General features: G+C 43.4%; 1 non-coding gene across 1 annotated transcript; it reads left to right on the forward strand.

Annotated features, from left to right (window-relative positions):
* Positions 1–179: 179 nt before the first annotated feature.
* On the forward strand, positions 180–393 carry LOC139007711 (small nucleolar RNA U3). Its single transcript, XR_011470884.1, has one exon. It is a non-coding gene; the product is annotated as a small nucleolar RNA U3 (small nucleolar RNA).
* Positions 394–19,909: the final 19,516 nt, after the last annotated feature.

Below are 19,909 nucleotides of genomic sequence, written 5' to 3' on the forward strand. Positions count from 1 at the left end.
CGAACTGTTTCAAAAATGCTGGAGGATTCAAAATGCTTTGTTAAGCTTTGAGAGTGAAAAGGTTTTGAGAAAACTCAGGCCAATATATGTGTGGGTAAAATAGCACAGTTGGAAAAAGTCACCATCACTATGGTATGTGTGGGTTTCGTTCGCTTCGGAAAAGCCCCCACCCCCAGGTTAAGACTATACTTTCAGGGATCATTTTTATAGTTTGTCACTAGAGAAGTTTCTCTGAACGTGTAGAGCACCCGAAACCATGAGGAGGAGGCACAGTGTTCTCTCCTGAGTGTGAAGCCGGCTTTTGGTGTTGCTTTTGTAGCTGCCACCAGCCATTGATGATTGCCCTTCTCTTCCACTGGGAGAGTAAGAGGGAGAGGATGCAGTCTGAGTGGTTTTTCTCACAGTTCTGGGGGTGGGAGTCCCAGATGGAGGTGTTGGCAGGTTTGGTTTCTCTTGGTGCTTCTCTCCTCTTGTTGCCTCTTCACGTGGCTGTCCCTCTGTGCTTCTTGAGTCCCTGATATCTCTCCCTGTTCTTATTAAGGACCCAGTCAGATTGGCTTAGCAATTAACTGCCTCATTGTAGCAGAATCTCTAAATACGGTTATATTCTGAAGTGCTGGGGTTGGGAGTTTAACATTTGAATTTTGGGGGGACACAATTCAGACTGTAACCCATGGGACACGCACAGCTGCAGGATCTCTTATCTTTTAATAATCCTATCTAATAATAGACAAACATGGTAATTGACCGTACCTTCGCTACAACTCCCATTGGCTAATCAGCGTGGTATGCAAATTAACCAGCAGCAAAGATGGTGGCTAATTTGCATACTGCAGGCAAATCCCGCTGCGCCGCCCCACCTGGGGCTGGCGGCAGCACGATCCTGAGTCTCCACCCGCCCCAGCGTGGGATCCGGGCCTGCTATCTGCGACCCAGGGCGGTGGGCATCCCATGTGCGACCCGACCCGGGGCTGCGCCCCAACGCCCGGATCGGCCCTGCCATGTGCGCGACTGGGGAAGGCGGGGCAGGCACCGAGGGATTGGGCCTGCCATCTTTCACCCTGGGAGCAGGCCTAAGCCAGCAGGTGGTTATCTCCCAAGGGGTCTCAGACTATGAGAGGGCACAAGTGGGGCTGAGGGACACCCCCCCATCCCTCCTCCCCTGCCAGTGCACAAATTTTTGTGCACCGGGCCTCTAGTTTATAATAATTTGGACAATTCCAAATACTTTTATTTGCAATTTAGGTGGCAGATCTTCATTAATTTTTTTCAATTAATTTGAGGATTAGTTATGGAAAGTTTTAGCCATTTTAAGCCCTTCCTTGCTGAGTGGCTTTTATCTGGTTGGGATGGGTTTTCTATGAGACAAATGAAGTAAAAGTCATGCTGGCATATCTGTTGAGTCATACAGCTTTGTTGAAATCATATGCATCATTTTGGAAATGACATTAGAAGAATTGGTTAACAACAAAGTAGCAATATTATTTTCATTTCAGAATTCTAATCTTCATGACATTACAGTATCCATTACAGAAAATGTCGTAGTGCAGAATTAGTGAATGGGAACTCATTGTTCAGTTGTGTGTAAATAAAGAAAAAGGGCATTTTATGAGAAATGGTGTTCCGCCTATTAGCATGATTCAGTGCCTGTCAGTCTGAAAGAAAATCAATCAAGCTTAAACTGAATCAGACTTGGGAAAAATAAGATGTGAATAAACAGAATATGATTGTCCCTTTTTCTGCTTTAGGCAGCTGAGTTACCTGTACTTTGCTGGTCTGATGATCTTCAAGACTTTGGCAAAAACCTTTGTAGGCTACTAAAGTGGTTGATATATTCACAGTTACAAAACAGTTTGGGTTTTTCAAAGAGCTAATTTATTTTAGTTCAGAATTACCCACAAGTATTAACTTTAGAAAACTATGCATGTGTAGAAGATAAATGAAAGAATTACTACCAAAAAATACAGCCTACACTTTTAAGACATAAGACTTCATTAAGATTTCTTAGCCTACAAAATCTATATGTCATATTCAGAGGAATTCCATTAAAATAATTTCCTTTACCCAATTATTGTCATTGGTCAAGTCCAATATTAAGTAGATGTTCAATAAATATCTGCTATTTTAATGATGATGGAAATAATGATATGGTTAATGAATGATTCCCCAACTGAGATGTTTTTGGTTCAGACTGTGGGGCTCGTTCTATATGATTCTTATCTTTCCATTTCCTGAATCCTCTTTGCCACATGTGCTGAGAAACTTCTGAAATGCTCATAGTTGCTGCCAGTCAACTGACGAGTGGAGGCAGTGGTCTGTCCAGTTTGCTCATATTCATGTGGACAGACCAGTGGTTGAGGGCAAAATAGAAACTGGAGGGTTTTTTAACTAATGGGAGCGCTCATAACGTGTTGATACACACATTTTTTTTAATGGCTCCTGTCAAAGAAGTGACCTCAAGTAAGAGTCCTAGTCATCTATGCTTATTCTTAACTAACTAACCACTCAAATAACATTTGCTATTTGATTAAACTTGATGGTAGGGCCCCAAACAAAGGATCTGGAAAATTTTGACATGCCCCCTCCCTCCCCCACCATGAACCGGAAAGACCATCATCGACCGCATGACCTGGGTTTCAGTGCACCGACCCTCACAGGCTCAAACTAAGTTTTGGTCCTTAACCGTGTTCTTAACGAGGTCAGGCCAGAAAAGTCAGTTAACCAGTATTTCTGTGGAATCTATCCTGAGGAAATAAACTGAAACACTGATAAGGATTCATATACATCAACTAATTACTCATAAAAGTGGAAAATGGAAAAGTCTGGAGTTTAATTAGTAGTAAGTATCCATGTTAATTTCTACAAATGTTCTTTTCCTTATTCCAAGATTGAATCCATGATACCACTTTGCATTTTATGAATTTTTTATATTGAGCTGGGTTTGAACGTTTAATATCACAGTTTCTACTCATACCCTGCAGAAAATAAACAACAAAACCTATTTTTCATTTGCTTATTCAGATAATAATTGTGTGTTTGGCTTCAGCCTTCATCAGTGTTTTGGCCCAACAATGACTTGAATATTGAGTTTATTAGAAATGTCCTGAAATATTACCAAGTGATAGGTATCCTGAATGTGTGAAGACCATTACATAGAACTAACTCTTGTATTGCTTATAGTATATGGTTCAAAGCCTTTGTTATATACTATATATCCATTAAGCCCTTAATATTCATAATTCTTTCTGTGTGTCCCATGACTATAACTTTATGTTCAAGCTTTGGTTTTTATGTTCCTCTACCCTCCCACAAGAGCAATGAGATAAAAACAAAGCAACAGACTTCGTTCTTATTCTTATTCCTCAGAACAGAATATATAGAGAGATCAATCAGTTGCCTTCCATATGTGCCCCGAGCAGGGATTGAACCCAAAACCCAGGTATGACCGGGAATCAAACCTCCAACCTTGGGTGCACAGGACTATGCTCAACCAACTGAGTCACTCTGGCAGGGCTGAAGCAATGCAGTTTTAAGGTAAAAAAACATGACAGGGATATCCCTGTGACCTGCAAGAGGTGCTTTTAGTATAAATTGGATATATCTGTTGGGTATTTGATCCTAAGGAGTTCTAGTTGCCAGTAATTAGTAATGGTGATGTTAACTGTAGCCTTAGTTATGCAATCACTTCTCAAGAATGTTAGTCCTGAAAAGATTCACTGAGGTCTATTAATCCTACAAGAGAGGAAAAGTTTAGTACACAAACAATGGATTTTAGTGTTATTTACTTACCACTAGTGAAGAGCTCCACCTGCGATGTCCACATGATGGGATATAGTGCAACCGATACTATTATAATCAGAAAGACTGTAAACCCAATAAAGCAAGTACCAAATTGTTCCTCCTACAATATGTAAGAATCAAGTATGTTCACAGAGCTAGAAGACATCCTAGGAAAGTTAATTTGTTATAGGTGGAGTGCTAGAAGCCGGTCCATCCTTGCTGCTTGACACAGTTGCTGCAGGGAAGAAACATCTGCACAGCATATGTTTCAAGGGACCTGGCGTATATGGCATACTGTTCTTAATATGTTTGCTCCCCTTCTTGGTGCTATGTGTTTTAACTAAGGTCACGTCTCCGAGAAAGGTTGTTTCCCCAGGTAGGGATTTTTCCCTGAAGTTAGAGAGGGAATAAAACCCCTTAACTAAGTGCCAGGCGGGTAGTTAATCACTTTAAGAACAATCACGCTTAAGCTACATAATCTTTACTTCCTGGAATGGAGATAAGAAACACCCTAACCTTTGGAATAGAAATTGATAGGACTAATATCAACTGGTATAAATACAGATGTAACAAGACAATAACACACAGAACTTGGCTAGAGATCCTGCCTAGGCCGCTGATCAACTGAACGCTGTCTCCGTGTCATTCCTTCTTCGCCAACTCTGTCCACACCTTTGGAAACCCCTGGACCTGCTGAGGCTGGATCCCAACAGTGGAGATAAAAAGATTTTTAATTTTGAGAATGGATTTTATCATATTTGTGTAGTTAATTTTTTAAAAATCTATTTGATGTGCAAATTAGGCCTCAATCACACCATTTTCAGCCCACCCTCTTCCCCCTGATGACACTTTTCTTACCCAATGAGCTTTGAGAATTCAACTAATACATAATTACCATTCCCCCCCCCCCCACCCCCCCGCAACCCCCACTTACCCCTTCACAAGACAGAGTCTCTTTTAAAGCAAACAAGAATCTCCTTGGCTTCTGATGTCTAAACAGTGCATTCCTGGGTCCTCACATTTTCTGGTCATGTGGTCAGTGAATGTGTCTTTGCTTAATCAACCCCACACTGTTTTCATGGCGTCTGACTGTCTTAGGGCATGTGCACAGGGGAGCCCACAGATCAGGAAAGCACTGAACACTGTGACAGTTTCACGGACACAGGGTTTTCCTGGGAAGAATGTCTGGAAAGGATCCTAAGGGCACTGGTCCTTCTTTTTCCCTCCTCCTCTCCCAAGCTGGCCTGAGTGAAGAGCTGGTTTGGATTTTCAGTCTGCTTTTACTGGGAAACCCGGGCAAAGCTGACCCCTCTGGCAGTCTTGCCAAGAGCTCCCAGCTCCCCGTGTAGAGAAAGCAGAGGCCCAGGACCCACCATGATCTTTCCCGGGGTCTCCACCCAATTTGCTTTTTACTCCGCTGATACAAGGCAGTGAGACTTTCAGAGCTTCTGTGCTCTTTTAAAGGAGCTATTTTTTTGTCACTAGTTATTGGTCCTCAGGTCTGGCCTTTGGTGAAGCTCAAGCCATCAGCACTGGGAGGGTGGCTCCCTGGGGCTGAGGGGGCGGGGAAGCGGGTACTGGCTGGATCAGAGGAGTCGGAAGGGCAGCCAGTCCCTGGAGGAGAACCCACAGGCTCTGCCTGCCAGGAAGGCTGCTGGGAGCCGCCTTTGATTGCACACTGGTGTGGACACCGTCTCAATAGCTCTTGAAGTCTGGACTCTGCAGGGGGCACAAACTAAACAGGATGTGTGTGTGTTCTGAGCCCTGGGGGGGGGGGGGGGGGAGGGCGGGCGGTGTCTGGGAGGCACTCCAGATGCCCGCGAGCACTTTGGAACCTGGGAGGGAACGGGGCCCCAGGCTCTCAACCCCACCATCTTTGCTGTCATTTAATTCGGATGTAACTGAAAGATAAATAAACCATTTTCTCCATCATACAAACAAGGAAACAGTTCATGAGTATTTTTGGCAGCATGGCGTTCCCTTCAAGAAAAAGGAGAAAATGAAACTGAAAAACAAACTACACTCTCTCCTCCCATGTAGAAGGAAAATGAAATGTGAGGAGAGAGTAATATTCACCTGAACAGTGAGTGATGAAGCACCTTGACCTCTAGTGGGACAGCAGTTCTGGACAAGGCATTGCTACCATAGTCTCGTGTCTCACCTGTGACTCCTGACTGTGGGTGCTGCTCTCCTGGCACATTTTAAAGTGGCCAGGAGGAGGCTGTGAATGGGAAGCTTCATCTCAGTCCAGCTCCATGACTGGGGAGCCTTCTCTCTGGCAAAGCTAGCACTGTAGCTCTTCAGCCTGTCCCATCTTAAAGTGCCCCAAGCCCACCACAGCCTCCCGCCCCGCCCCACCCCCCTGCTCCTCCTTCCCCAGAATTGCCTATCACAATTCCCATTACAGACAGTGATTTCCACTGGGTGCTCTGGGTGGAAAACAATCTCCCCACCCCTTCCCATGCTTTACTAAGAGTGCTTATTGCCTAATTGGAAGAACTTCAAGCAAGGCAACTAGAAAAATGGTCTAATTCAGGGTTTCTTAAGCTAAGCACCATTGACATTTTGGGTCTTTGTGGCTGAATAATTCTCAATGCCAGCAGAAACCTCTCCCTCCCAGAGCGACACCAAAAATGTCTCCAGACGTTGCCAGCTGTACCCTGGGGAGAGCTGGAAGGGGGGGCGGGAGGGAGTACAGCTATCAACATCTGGAGACATTTTTGGTGTCAGTTGCGAACCATTAATAGGTCTAATCTGTGAAACTTCAGGCTCGGTAACTAGGTTAATTTTGAGAGAGATTTGTGAAGTCAGAACAGATAGTTGTCTTTCATGTGTGATAACAGGGAGACTGTTGTTTATTGTTATTAAGTCCAGGCAGGCAGGAAGCACAGACTGGCCTAAAGAGTCTGTACCCAGGAGAAAGGCAGTTCGATGAAAGGCTGTCTGCCCTTCAGAAGGGTCTGCGCATTGTGAAGGGACCATGAGGATGGGCGGGGTTAAGGAAGGTGGAGAACATGGGTGTAAGCCAGGAAGCTGGTGGACAGTTGTGTGATATGCAGTGTGATTTCTCCCCATAACTATCAAGACCCCAGTAAAGTTACTAAGCTCTCAAAACCAAATTGTAAGTGGGTGTGGGAAATTATAGTGTGTGCCGCTAGTTCAAGACCAACCTGAGGAAGCACTTACGGACCTGCAGCAGAGATGAGAGGCCCAGGAGGTAGGAAGATGGGAAGGTCACAGGAATCCTGGAAAGGGTAATAACTTGCACAAACTGTGGTTTTGGAAGTTTGGGCCAAGTTTACCAAAACTGGTGAGAAAGATCAGGAACCCAAATAACAAATAATTTCTTCTTGACCTCAGCATCCTTTCTATCAGTAGGTTATGCAAGGAAGCAGTGTGTGCTACAGAGTGCACACACCCCTAATGGCAGTTAAGGACTTTTTTGTTTTTTGTTAATCCTCACCTGAGGATGTTTTTCCATTGATTTTTAGAGAGAGTGGAATGGAGGGGAGAGACAGAGAGCGAGCAACCTTGATGTGAGAGAGAGACGTGCTCTGGGTTGGGGATTGAGCCTGCAGCCCAGGTATACATCCTTGACTGGGATCGAACCCCAGACCTTACAGTCTCCAGGCTGACACTCTATCCACTGAGCCAAACCAGCTAGGGCAAGAACTTTTGTTCTAGAAGCAAGGCAAGTGGCTGAAGCCCTAGGCTAGGTGTCCCCAGTCCTGAGATTATCAGGATATGGGCTTCGTAACTTCTGTTCTTATACCTTCCCTAAATCTGTAGCAAGATCTAATCATCTCTGTTCTCTTTCAATTACATTCTTATTATAAATGGGTGTTGCAGATACTTTTTGGGGTGTTTGCCCGGATCCCATGTCCCCCCAACTCTCTAGACCTGCCCCTAGCTGCCATGTTCTTACTTGCCCTCACCCCTGCTCCTGGCCTGGGCCCCAACTGATTGGTTCAATAAAATAATCTCTTTAGAAATTGGATTTAGCATTTGAATTCAGTTAGTCTGTCTGGGCATGTGCTGGCACTGAGACACCCACAAACTTTTGGGAGATGAGAGAGTGATTTTTTTTTTAAATCCTCACCTGAGGATATTTTTTTCCATTGATTTCTAGAGAGAGTGGAAGGGAGGAAGAAGGGGGAGAGAAAGAGAGATAAACATCAACTTGAGAGAGACACTTCTATTGGTTGCCTCCTGCACTTGTCCCTACTGGGACTGGGGAACCTACAACTTGACAGGGAATCAAATCCACGACCCTTTGGCCCAAGGACCAATGCTCTAACCACAGAGCAAAACCGGCCAGGGCAAGGGAGTCATTTTCCATCCTGCCGATACAGAAGCAGGGAGAAACAGCCTTCAGAATAGAGAAGGCTGAAAGATGTGAAGAAGGGGACAGAGAAGGGGCTCCTGCTGGAGCACAAGTTTAGATCTGTAAGAAGTCTGGTTGCCTTTGGGTTTGTGACAGACTCTAGAATCTTTTGATAAATTCCTCTTCTGTCTTGAGCTGTCTAGAGTAGACAGAGACCAACCTAGAGAATCTAAGACCATAAGGTAAAGTAATTCTCTTTCTAACTATTTTTATTTTTATTTTTAATCCTCACCTGAGGATATTTTTTCATGAGAGGGAAAGACAGAAAGAAATATCGATGTGAGAGAGACACATTGATTGGTTGCCTCCTGCACACTTCCCAACCAGGGCCTGCAACCAAGATACGTACCCTTGACCTGAATCAAACCTAGGACCCTTCGGTCTGCAGGCTGACGTTCTATCCATTGAGCCAAACCAGCTAGGGCTCTACCTAGTTTTATTCATTGGTGATAGTTGTCTTCCCAGGAAAATATAGAGAGGTGACCCAGCTTCCTCAATAGAAAAATCTCAGATTTCTAGTTGACTGGCCTTTTAAATTTTATTTCACCCCTAGAAAAACTAAGAACTATTTGCAAGATCTTTAGGTTCATATTGCTACTTGAAGAATTTAAAAAATATATTTTTATTGATTTTAGAGAGGAAGGAAGAGGGGGAGAAAGAAAGATCAATGATGAGAAAGAATCATTGATTGGCTGCCTCCTGCATGCACCCCACTGGGGATTGGGCCCGGAACCCAGGCACATGACCTGACCAAAAATCAAACCTGACCTCCTGGTTTATAGTTTGGCACAACCACTGAGCCACATGGGCCGAGCTTGAAGAATTTTTAAGTGCTTTGAAATTTCTGGAACAGGGGTGCTCTGTTAGCCCTTGATAACTGAACAGTCATCACTTAGTTAAAATCTGGAAAATATAATGAGTCCCTCAGATAGAAACCCAATTATATTGGTTTATAGTTATGTGGTTTGTTGGTTTAAATAGTTATGTTTATTTTTAAAATAGGACACTAGTCTCCCACTGAGGACCTTTTACACTCTTCCCTATTAGATATCACTTCAATAATAGTAAGTTGATGAGTTCTTAAAGCTTATTCCTCTCAGGACAAACTTGAATTTTAAATGTCAGAAAAGCACTTTGTAGTCATGTTATCCTTGGACCAGAGATACTCTCAGGCTACTTAATTAAAAAATATAGAAGTGATTGCCCAGCTAGCATGGCTCGGTGGTTGAACATCAACCTATGAACCAGGAGATCACAATTCGATTCCCAATTGAGGCACATACCCTGGGTTGCAGGCTTGATCCCCAGTGAGGGATGTGTGGGAGGCAGCCGATCAATGATTCTCTCTCATCATTAATGTTTCTATCTCTCTCTCCCTCTTTCTTCCTCTCTGAAATCAATTAAAAATATATTTTAAATAGAAGTGATTATTGTCAAAACGGTACCCAGATCTGATAAATAGTAATGATTGTTTCAACCTTACAAGGCAGTCCCAACATGGGTGAGCCAGAGCTGGAAATCAAGTGTTCTGATTCATGGCCCAGTGACATCTTCTGATTAGACCTTTCTTTGTGTTTGAGATTTCTTGATGAAAAAGGCCTGAGGTGTTTTGATGGTGGTAATTTACCTTCTTCTGTAGACAACATGATACATATTTTGGTTCCAAGGACATAAAAGTTAGAAGGTTCGACCAGATCTTTAGTTGAGAACAAGCTGTTGCTTTCCTTAAAGTAATAAGATTACAGGCAAAGGGTTTTAATTTCTGAGTCACTAACTCATCAGGCCTGGGAAGGTGAGGGAAGGGACAGGGCTGGCCCCGGGCTATGATGTCCTTCGTTCCTTCCTCTGATTCATAGGTTGCCATGAGCTGTTTCTACCTCTGTGTGAGCTTCCTGAGAACTAACACTCACTGGACTCTTTCCAATCAGGCTCCTGGCCTCTAGTCTTTACGGAGACCACACTGATGAAGATTTCTAAAATCTTACTTGATCACCGCCAAACTCAAAGATTCCTATTCCCATCCCATCCTCACCCCCTCCTTTGTTTTTTCTAACTCTGCAGGCTTCCCAGCCCACTCCTGCACCGCTGGCATCTCTACAGGGAAACGGGTTTACCCTGAAACTAAACGAGCTTCAGTTCAGAGCCTCCACTGGCACAGGCCCCCAAGGTTTGGGAAGACCCTAGTCAACTTTTCTTTGTAATTTTAATTTCTTTTCTTTTTGATCTTTAAAAAGATAACCTGCTACAGGGTACCACTTACAAGAGCATGACTAAAGACAGTAACTTACCCTCTATTCTACGCATGCCCCAAGCTCTTAGAAGTGTAATAGGCCTAATTTTCATCTCTGTCTTTTATGAAGGCCCCTCAGAATACTATTCTTTACAGAGACCACACCGATGAAGATTTCTAAAATCTGACTTGATCACTGCCAAACTCAAAGTTGTAGTGGGGTGTCTTAAAGTGGCCGAATGCCCTGAAGGTCTGGGCACTGTCCTAAACTTGAGCTGAATATGATGGAGTGGGCTGCTGAGTGCACTGAGCACACGTAGCCTCCTTCCTCCTTAGGCCCCACTGGACTGGCAGAAAAACAAGCAAGGAGAATTAATCGGTAACGGCAAAGAGAATGGAACATAGGATGACAGATGATCTCTGAAGTTGGAAAGGGGATGGAAGGTGTGGGTGTGTGGGAAGGGCAGAGGAGGGTGACAGTGAAGGCTGGTGTCATCTTGCTGAAGGAACCCTAGAGAGACACTGAGATGTGGGGTGTTAACTGTAACTGGGGTGTAATTGTGAACAAGCTTCCAGCAACTGCCCCGCCTCCTACACACACATAGTGGACAGGTTCCCAGCAGGCAGACACCAGAGGGCGCTTCGTCAAACACCTTGAATCAATAGCCTGGGTTGGGCTACAGCTTCTAGCGTGTGTCTGAGGCCCCAGAGTAAAACCTTCCCTATTTGGGCTCGGGATGGGATATGTCAAGGTATATTTATCCATCCTAAATAAAGCACAAAACCCATCTGCAGACACAGGATTTGTAGCTTCCCTTTCCATTCAGAGGAGCCCATGGCAAACCCACAATAACTCATCAGAATGAACCACGGATTCTTAGCATTCTCAGACTTCCAAGTATCCCCAGACTTTCAGAAGAAAATCAGCAACATAGGGAGGAAACACCTAAGTTAGAAAACAAGCACAAAAATAAATTAAAAGTCTAATTATGGTCCTCAGGAAGATTCAAGAAACTATTGCATGTCCATAAGTTAAGAACAGGAAGATATTTACAAACAGGCAGAGAACAAGAAAGATATTAAAAATGTGATTGCTGAATTTAAAGTACCACAGGATAGATGGAGGCTGGAGCCAAATGTATCTTTAGAACGTAACGCCAAAGAATGGAGAACTACACAAGGAGCGAGAAGAGACATAGGTAATCACCTGGGGAGTAAAATGTCTGACCACTATGAGTTCTAGAGAAAAAAGAAGGAGAAGCAATCACTAAGACATAACAGGAGAATTTCCCAGAACGGAAGACGTGACTCATGAGACAATCCCATCGAGGGCTGAGGCTGTTGGGTGTCGTGAGCACATGGAGACCCAGCCACAGGGACTCAGAACATCTGAACGGGAGCCCTCTGAAAGCTCCAGGAAGAAAAGGCCAGGTCACCTGCGAGCATCTAGAACCAGACCATTCCAGACCTGTCAGCAGCATTTTAGAAGACACTGGAGTACGTGAGACTTCACATGTAGAAGGGCAGGGTGAGAATGACATTTCCTACCTTCTCTTTTGGAGGAAAAAAAAAGGACAAAAAGAAGAAAAAGAAAGAGAAACACACTATAGCTCCAGCGAAATAGGAGACAGTGTGAGTCTCAATTGCAGTAGACGGGAAGGTGGTTCACAGGACCACCAGCCGGAAGACCCTAAGAGGCTGTAGGTCACAAGCCTTCAGAGTAAGTGTCACATCCTCAGAGGCAAACAGTGTGGGCCTCAAGCCTTGCTTGACATGAAGGAGGAGAGATAGTACCACTGGACAAGACGCACCTTCAGGAAGCAGCGCGTTGCCTGCACTGCTCATGGGGGCAAGGGGGCAATCACTCATGCCCACCCTGGTCTTGAGAGGAGTTGTGTCAGCAGGACTGGGCCCTAGCCCCCCATGGAACTTCCTATAATTAGCTGATCAGGAGCACTCACCACACTTGAAAATGACTCATAATCAGAAATAAGCCAGCACAGGATTTATACAAAGATAGAGCAAGAATAAAAAGTATAGAACAAAGGGAAAGGAATGAGTAAAACACACTCTAGAAGAAGCAGAAGGCTGTGACATGAAGGGAATGAACACCGCGACCAAACATCTCCTGTAACAAAAATGTCGCCCTTCCAAACTAAGAAACACATACATAGTCAATGAAAGAACACAGTAATTTTTTTAAAAGGAGAAGCAATTATAATTAAAACTATAACATGAAATATGACGACAAACTAAGACCAACTTGTCGTTCCTATCAATGAATGTCCATGAATAAGCTCAACTCACCTGTTAAAATAAAAACCAGGCTGAAGCACAAAGGAGAACCCAGCTTTAGGCTATGTCAAAGCCTAAAACAGAGGTCTATGGAGGGCTCACAGTGAAAGGATGGGCAAAGCCATGCCAGGCAAAGGATCCTCACAAAATGTCACCATGTGGTGCGTATTATTTTTTAACTAGACAGGATAAAGCATCAAAAACAGCTACAAAATATCTCAGAAAAAGGACTCATGGTAGTGGGGGAAGTGCTGGTAGATAAATCAATGAACAAATTAGAAAGCCCAGAAATACACTCAAGCTTATTCAGGAATCTTTTGAGAAAAATGACATTTCAAATCATCAGGGAAAGGATTAATCCACATGTGATCTTGAAACAACTAAATAGGCATCTGAAAAATTAACTTCAATTCTTACCTTGCACCTTATGCCAAAATAAATTCTAGATCAATCAGCATTTAACTGGAGAAAATAAAAGCATGAGAGTAGTAAAAGAAAATAGGAATGATTTTATTTTATTTAAAAAATAATTTACCTTGTTTTTTTTTTATTGATATGTTTTTATTGCCTTCAGAGAGAGGAAGGGAGAGGGAGAGAGGGATAGAAACATCAATGATAAGAGAGAATCCCCTCTATAGGGGATTGAGCCTGTAACCTGGGCATGTGCCCTGACTGGGAATTGAACAAGGGCCTTCTGATTCATGGGTCAACACTCAAACACTGAGCCACACCAGCCGAGCACTGTGAGTGATTTTAAAAATAATGAGAGGGGAAGGTCTTTCTAAGTATGACACAAAACTTTAGAAGATAAAATAAAAGATTAATAAAAATAATCCTAAATAATAAAAGGCTAATATGCAAATAGGCCAAACAGCAGAACGACTGGTCGCTATGATAACCACTGACCACCAGGGGGCAGACACTCAACGCAGGAGCTGCCCCCTGGTGGTCAGTGCATTCCCACAGGGGGAGCACCTCTCAGCCAGAAGCCGGGCACGGCTGGTGAGCTCAGTGGTGGTGGTGGGAGCCTCACCTGCCTCCGCAGCAGTTGGACATCCCCCAAGGACTCCCGGACTGTGAGAGGTCGCAGGCTGGGCTGAGGGACCGCCCCCCAAGTGCACAAATTTTATGCACCGGCCTCTAGTTTAAAAATAAAATAAAAGATTAATACATTTTATTACATAAAGACAGAATATCTCCTCAACCAAAAAAATGTAAACACAATTCAAAATAACCAAACTGAGGTCAATATTTGCAAACTTTAATCATAGACAAAGCTAAATTTCTTTACTAAATAAGGAGTATCAACAAATTAATACAAAGTCCACAGATGTAGCAGAAAAATGAGCAATAAAGATGAATAGATATTTCACAGCAAAAGAAATAAATTGGCCTTAAGTTATGAAAGGATGCATGATACTAATAAATGCAAATTTGCATTACACGGAGCTCTGTGGTGGAGTCTGCACAATGTCCACCAAAATTCATTCCCCCTTTCTTCTTGGACACATGGCTAAATGCATCTGCATCTCCCCCTTGCAGTTGGCAGTGGTCATACGTTAACTCCTAGCCAGGGAAATGGGAGTGGAAGAGACATGTGCTATTTCTAGGGTTAGGCCTTTGAATCATGGATTTGTTTCCTCCACCCTTTCCTTGGGTGGGGACCAGGGCTGGCCATTAAACTGTCATATCTCCACCCAAAGAATACCCAGTGGGAAGTGGTGGGTCGCTCGATTTTCAACCAACCAATGAGAACTTTATTCAGCCAAATGAGGGTGGTTCTTCTAAGCGTGGGATTTACTGTGGCCTAGTGGAAAGAGCTTGTGCACTGGAGTCTGGGACCTATTTTGAACCTTTATGTGTAAGCAAAGGAGCCCCTGTGTGTTGTGATTAAGCATGAACTTGGGACAGGGGACAGGTTCAAATCATGGTTCTGCTGCTAACTGACTATGTCACCTTAGGCAGGTGCCTAAACTCTGTAAAAAAAAAAAAAAAAAAAGAATGCTAGCAAAAACATCTATTTGATGGGATTATAGAAGAATTGAGTGACTTACTACACGCGAAGTACCTAATACAGTGCCGGCATATACAGTCAGCGATGATCAAACAAAGCACAGGCACAGTGCTGGGCCTTGATGAAGGGCAGACAGCATGACCGTTTTGGCTAATGCTGCACTAATAGTTAATTAGCAGATGACATGCTTATGCAATGAGGATGCTACTCTTCAAAGCAGTTTTATAGTTCTTCAGAGCCAGTGGCACATTCTTCTGACTATTCTCAAATATGGCAAATCTTTGTCTTTGAAGGTAAATTTGAACGTTATTTTTCAACACAGACCAAAGTAATCTGGAATCATTATTTAAATGGAGTGATTAAGACAGGCCAATAGCACTTATCCAAATGTTAAATGTGCCTCTTAGTTGTTGAAGCAATGCAGTGAGGCCGTTACAGCTCTGGCATTGGACTGCCCAGGTTCAAACCTCAGCCCTGCCGCTGACTTACAAGAACGTCTGGGATAATCACTTCGTGTCTCCGAACCACGATGTCCTCATCTGTGAAATGGAGAGACAATAGTTTGAATCTCATGGGGTGAACCCAGGGTGACCAAGTGTATTGGTTTGTCCAGGGCTGAGGGTTTACTTGGATGCCAGTCCTGTGTAACCTGATTAGTTGGCCCCCTAAAATCTAGAAGTAGAGAAGTCTTGTCAGCATCATGCTTGGTGGGTGCTCTACCAGTTAGCTTTTCCCATTTCTCACAGGTTGCTTTTAAAGGCAATTCAGAAACAATGAAGGTTTTTTGTTAAAAGAAACAATGAGGTTGTGGTAGACTGCACAATGGCCATGCCTCTGAGCCTGTGTGATCCCCTTCCACACTGCCTCTGGCTGGGCCACATGACTTGCTGTGACCAATGGGACAGCAGCAGACACTTGAAAAGTGTGTGGATCTTGGGGTGTGCCACTCTTTCAGTGAGGAACCCTTTTGTCACAACAAAAATGAGCCCGGTTTGCTTGCCTGAGAACATGTGAGCAAATGACCAGAGACACCCCCATACCCGTCCCTGCCCCTCCCCCTGCCGCCCCACTTACCCTAGTGAGCGAGGTCCTCCTAGACCCCCAGCCCCAGCTATCCGAACCATCCCACCAGCCTTCAGAATCAGGAGAATGATGCTGGCTACTCTAAGCCACTAGGCATGTGGGGGTTTGTTATATAACTGAGAGATTTTGCTTAAAAGTTAATGAATGAAGCTAAAGCTGTTTAGTGCATCAATCAAGATGTGGAAATGATTCTATGTACTGACATTAGAAAAGAACATAACATTTTATGAAATTTAGAGCTAAGAGCAAAGAAGTGAAGCATATAAAGTTCCTATTTAGCTCAAATGCACAATAGTCTCTTCAAGTGTTTTTTTTATTTTGTGGGTTTTTTTTTCTGTTTGAATGGCTACCTCTTTCGAAGTTCCTCTTTATAAGATACAATTTCTTGTAAACGAATTCAGATTAGGTATTAGAGACTGATTCTGTTATCTTTCGTGTGCACTTACATCTCAAAAAAGGAAGTCTACAATAAACACACAAAGTTTTGAACAATTAATATTAGAAGTATAACTTCATCAGAGCGGGGTTCTCAATGTGCGGTCCCCAAGTGAGCATCTTGTGCCAACTTGAACCCAGTTTTAAAACCGAAGTCTGTGACCTGAGAACTCCTCCTTAGTCCCCGGCTGACTGGGACTACTGGCCACTTGGAGCTTGTGGTCTGACTAACGGGAGGGGTCCCGACTCAGCCCCAGACCTGGCGAGATTTAGGAGCCTGAATTTGACGGGGTTGCACTGGGGTCACCTTCCAGGCCTCTCTTTTCACTTGGGGACATTGTCATTATTTCCAGCAGGTGGCACATGCTAATTGCCCCATCACCCTCCCACCCTTAGAAATCTGAGTAAATCCATCCTTTGAGTTACTGAAATACTAGGTGTATATATATTTGCAAAGCACTTGCAGTCAAATTATGCCGTCAGCAGTGATGAAGAGAAACTTGTAATTGGCATAATTAGTACTTGAATGCAGTAATGTGTCATTAAAAAATATTTTTCTTTGGCTCCATTAACACTAAGACAGATAGGCACAGATTTTTTGAGGGACAAAAATAAGAATGATATTTTAATATTCAGCACCTGTCTACTCATTCAGTTTTTGAAATGTACTGTGCTCTGTAGGATATAAGTTAATGTTGCCCAGTGCTGGTAAAAATCTATGAAATGTTTTGGACAGAGAAGAAAAATAAGATGATTTAGTGATGTGTGTGCAACTGAAGATGCAATCTCTTTCCATATCCTAAGGAGAAAATTTGAGACAAAGTAAAGACACTGGCCCCATAAATTTTCACAGATGCCTTAAAATAAAAAGCCCACAGTACAGGTTATTTTCTGCTACCTGACACAAGGAAATAATCCGTGTGTGTTTCCTGTCCTGGGTCTTCTCAATTGCCTTTTAAACTCAGCATTGAGGGCTGGGAAGGCGTGTGAGGAAATTCACCAACAAGGTGTTGCCATTGGATATCAACTTCCTATGTGATATCAACTTCTAAGGTGATTGCCTATAGTCTGGGGATTGGTGTCTTTTGCAAAAACAGTAGAGAAGAGTGGTTATGGGGCCACTCTGAGCATGACTGTGAGCTGTGGACAGCAAGCAGATGCGAGGTAGGCCCTGAGCCCCCAGATCTACCATGGGCCAACCACGGAACCTTGGTGGGTCCCAGCACCTGTCGGGCCCACGCCTCACAATCAGCATTGCTGAGAAATTCTGTAATTAGGTGCTCTTAATGCTCCTACCACGGTGTCTGCTGCACACTGCACCTCGGGAATCTTGGCTGCTATCATGACTTCCCAGAATTTGGGAGAAAAGTTAGCATTGGGATTAGCAGGAACATGGGCCTCTCAGAAGTTTGAATAGATGGCCTTGTAAGTCGTCCCAGTAACTTAGCCAGAAATTAAGCATTTCAATATAGCACAAGGAAGTTAAATATAGCCAGTAAGCCTGCCAGGGCTCTGGGTTGAGCAGGGCCTTGCCAATGAGCACAGATAGTCTCATAGAAAAGTCACGCTTCCAAGGGCATTATGAACATGGTTGGGAGTTTTCAAAAACGCTGTTAGTGAAAAGGCCTTTGACTATTTTGGTCTCTCTTAAGAAAGTCTCATGTTGATAATTACACAATTGTGCCTATCTATATATAGTTTTAAATGCTGGCATTTAGTTTAGAGAACAACAACAACAAAACATGAAACAGAAGTATAAGATCCTCTCAAAAAAAAAAAAAGAAGAACCAAATACTATCCTTTTGAATAGAAATTTCAAGATACTATACACCATTTTTTTGTATTTCTGATTATTTCATGGAGCAATTAAGACAGATGATGCTAATATATACTTGACAAGTGAGAATTGAGCTAGGAATGAAATGGCAATCTTAGATTCTCATTTTGAGCTGCAGCAGTTGTTCCTGCTTACTTTTCCCAACGCTCTTTCTTAAACCCACTTAAAAGGAAAAGGAAATAATCCGTGTGTGTTTCCTGTCCTGGGTCTTCTCAACTGCCTTTTAAACTCAGCATTGAGGGCTGGGAAGGCGTGTGAGGAAATTCACCAACAAGGTGTTGCCACTGGATTAGTGGGTCAGAAGTTGTGCTGGTGGCTTCCATCTCCTCACCACCCGACAAAAACCAGCAAACCTTAACTCTGAGATCCTTGACTCATCACTTAAAATAGATATTGGTCATCGGTTCAGAAGAGCTGCTAAATTAGAAAAAAATCCTCAATTACAGCAATTATGATGCCACGGTTCTTAATTCTCATTTTGACTCACTTTTTAATTTCCATTTGAGTCTAATCACTTTTCTTTTTCTTTCCTTTTTTTTTTCTTTCAGTTTCTTTTTCAGTTGCTTATTTGAATGGATGTGAAAATAACCTGTGAGTGTATAAAGGGAGGTCAGGCCGGGGAAAACAGGCCACACACACAAACGGAAGACTTGCTGGCTGGCTTCTGGAGCTGTACCGAGGAGGCTGGAGTGGCAGGCAATTCTTCTTGTCTCCCCTGCGGAAAGTGCTCCCCCGGAGAGCAGGAAGGAAGTGACTGGCTGGGCAGCATGAGTCATCGAGCTCAGGCCGAGGATCCCTTCAGGGATGGCATAGAAAACACGAGAACATTGGGTAGCTCTGGAAGCTGGGACCAGTCCCCAAGCACCCCTGAGTTTCAGTCCTTTCCGTTTTCAGATTTGTATACTCCATGGCTGAAAAACTACAGCGCATGAGGTTCAATTTACCCGTGAAGCAGGTTCTCAAACAATAAAAGCATCATCAGTCTGAATGCAGATTAGTGTTTTGTTTATTATTGCAAAGTGAGTTCTAAATTAGGTATTTTCACCCCACTCAGTCTGGGAGAGACAGAAAATAAGCAATCAATTACAGCTGTACTAGGTCAGGTAGTGATAAATGCTAGGAAGAAAAATAAAGCAGAGTGAAGAGATAGAGAATGAATGGGGGTGGGGAGGAGGGTAGTTATTTGATCTAAGGTAATCAGGGAAATCTCTGATAGGCATCATTTGAGCTAAGTCCCAAAGGAAGAAGAGAGGGCAACATGCAGCTATGTAGGGACAGAGCACCCAGTAGAGGGAACAGTAAGTGCAAGGTCCTGGGGCAGGAGAGTTTAAGGAGCAGCAAGGAGGCCAGGGGCCTGGAACAGTGAGAAAAGGAACTGTGAAGTGAGGGCAGAGGATGAGTGCGGCCAGATCACATGCAGTCTTGTTTGCATGGGAGGGGTTCAAGATTTTAGGTGAGAGGCCAGCACAGGGTTTGAGCAGAGTACTGACATGGCCTCAATCAAGTTTCCAGAGGATTCCTCTCACTGAGAAATAAAGAATAAATGTTCATTATTGACTATATTCCCTATAGTGTACTCTACATCCCCATGACTATTTTTAGAACTGGCAATTTGTACTTTTTAATCCCTTCACCTTTTTCACCCATCTTCCCAACCCCCCTCCCATCTGGTGACCATCAGTATGTTCTCTGTATTTATGCATTTGTTTTTGTTTTGCTTGTTCTTTTCTTTTTTTTTTTTTTAGATCCCACAAATAAGTGAAGTCATATGGCATTTGTCTTCCTCTGTCTGACTTATTTCACTTCACATAATAGCTCCATCCACGTTGTTGCAAATGGCAAGATTTCATT

Source organism: Myotis yumanensis, unplaced genomic scaffold, assembly GCF_028538775.1.
Source record: "Myotis yumanensis isolate MYYU_CA2020_CCGP unplaced genomic scaffold, mMyoYum1.0.hap1 SCAF_3, whole genome shotgun sequence".
NCBI lineage: Eukaryota > Metazoa > Chordata > Mammalia > Chiroptera > Vespertilionidae > Myotis > Myotis yumanensis.